Below are 2,500 nucleotides of genomic sequence, written 5' to 3'. Positions count from 1 at the left end.
AATCCAACTTTATTAATTTTTCCAGAATTTTTCGAGGTCGGGAAGTATTTTTTTTTATTTTCCTACCATTAAAAATCGAGGAAATCGGAAAAAATAGGAACCGGCTCGGAATGACCCCAAATTCAGTGGGCAGCCTCATAAAAATATGGCTGATTTTACTGGATTGATTTCATGTGGAAAGCACGACGTTTTGTTGTAGGAATGCGGGAACCCCGGCGGCTCGCCTGCCGCGGCCAGCGACGTCGGGCTGGCCCCTGCAGCGCCTAGCCTCTCCCACGCGGGGGGCAGGCCAGAGCGCGGGGGGCCAGGGCCCGAAGGCAGCCCCCCCGCGGGCGAGAGAGCAAGCCAGCAGGGGCTGTCGCCTGCCGCGGCCAGCGACGTCGGGCTGGCCCCTGCAGCGCCTAGCCTCTCCCACGCGGGGGGCAGGCCAGAACGCGGGGGGCCAGGGCCCGAAGGCAGCCCCCCCGCGGGCGAGAGAGCAAGCCAGCAGGGGCTGTCGCCTGCCGCGGCCAGCGACGTCGGGCTGGCCCCTGCCGCGGCCAGCGATGTCGGGCTGTCGCCTGCCGCGGCCAGCGACGTCGGGCTGGCCCCTGCAGCGCCTAGCCTCTCCCACGCAGGGGGCAGGCCAGAACGCGGGGGGCCAGGGCCCGAAGGCAGCCCCCCCGCGGGCGAGAGAGCAAGCCAGCAGGGGCTGTCCGCGCGTCGCGCAGCGCGGCATGGCTGCGGGGGCCGCGCGCGCGCGCCCAAGCGCCCAAGGGCCCCCAAGGGCCCCAGGCCCTCAGGCCCCAGCGCCCCAGCGCCCAGCGCGGGCGGGCGCGCGCGCGCGTGTGGTCTTTGAGGGGCGCCGGCCTGGTGGCTCCCTAAAGAGCAATAAGTGTCATTGCAGCTCTGGCAGGGGGAGACACTACTAGGTCCCAGCTGTCACCCCCCCTCTAAAAAATTCATTTCTTGGTATTTTGAGCTGAAATTTTGCACAGAGGTTGGCAAAAATCCAATCCACCTTCATTAATTTTCCCAGAATTTTTCGAGGTCGGGAAGTATTTGTTTTAATTTTCCTACCATTAGAAATCGAGTAAATCCGCAAAACTAGGAACCGGCCCGGAATGACCCCAAATTCAGTGGGCAGCCTCATAAAAATATGGCTGATTTTACTGGATTGGTTTCATGTGGAAAGCACGACGTTTTCTTGTAGGAATGCGGGAACCCCGGCAGCTCGCCTGCCGCGGCCAGCGACGTCGGGGACGCTGGCCTGCGCTGTCGAGCCCGCGAGGGCTGTCTCCGCGGCAGGCCCCCCCTGAACGGGGCACGACAGGCCACCGCGCTGGCTCGTCCAGCGTCGACAGTCCCTCGTCCAGGTTTCAGATCGCGCCAAGTCGAACCCATGACCTGCTCAAGCCATCGTGCGCTGCCGAATTCGCATCTGCGTGTAGGCTGCCATTCCACGCGGCAGCCCCTGTTTTCGTCAGCGTGCCCCCCTGACGAATTTTCCTGCCTGGCCCAGTCCAGCGTCCAGCCCCTGTTCGTCGAAAAATCTGCGCTGCCGATTTTCCACGCGGCAGCCCCTCTTTTCGTCAGCGTGCCCCCCTGACGAATTTTCCTGCCTGGCCCGGCCGGTCCAGCATCCAGCCCCTGTTCGTCGAAAAATCTGCGCTGCCGATTTTCCACGCGGCAGCCCCTGTTTTCCTCAGCGTGCCCCCCTGACGAATGTTCGTCGAAAAATCTGCGCTGCCGATTTTCCACGCGGCAGCCCCTCTTTTCGTCAGCGTGCCCCCCTGACGAATGTTCGTCGAAAAATCTGCGCTGCCGATTTTCCACGCGGCAGCCCCTCTTTTCGTCAGCGTGCCCCCCTGACGAATTTTCCTGCCTGGCCCGGCCGGTCCAGCCCCTGTTCGTCGAAAAATCTGCGCTGCCGATTTTCCACTCCGCAGCCCCTGTTTTCGTCAGCGTGGCCCCCTGACGAATTTTCCTGCCTGGCCCGGCCAGTCCAGCGCCCAGCCCCTGTTCGTCGAAAAATCTGCGCTGCCGATTTTCCCCGACGAACCTGCAGCTGCACAAATCCGCGCTGCCACTGCCCCATTGTCTGGACCAACAGTCTTTTCCATCAAGCCCTGGACTATAAATCGTCCAGACTCATCGCCAGCACCCGCTGCCGATTCTGCCGACTTTGCCGATTTCGTCGGCGCTGCCGATTCCAACACTGCGCCCACCGTGTCTCAACCAGCGCTGTTTCGTCAGCGTGTCCCCTTGACGAATTTCCCTGCCTGGCCTGGACAGTCCATCTTCCAGCCCATGTTCATCGAAAAATCTGCGCTGCCGATTTCCCCGACGAACCTGCAGCTGCACAAATCTGCGCTGCCGATTTCCCCCCCTGTCGGCATGGCTGCCGCTGCCCCGATGTCCAGACCAACAGTCTTTTTTGTCGACTTTGCCGATTTTGTCCGCGCTGCCGATTCCAACACTACCCCCTGCATCCAAACCAGCATTGTTTCGTCAGCTCTTC

The sequence above is a fragment of the Populus nigra genome, chromosome 2 (genome assembly GCF_951802175.1).
Source record: "Populus nigra chromosome 2, ddPopNigr1.1, whole genome shotgun sequence".
NCBI lineage: Eukaryota > Viridiplantae > Streptophyta > Magnoliopsida > Malpighiales > Salicaceae > Populus > Populus nigra.
This window is presented reverse-complemented; position numbering follows the sequence as displayed.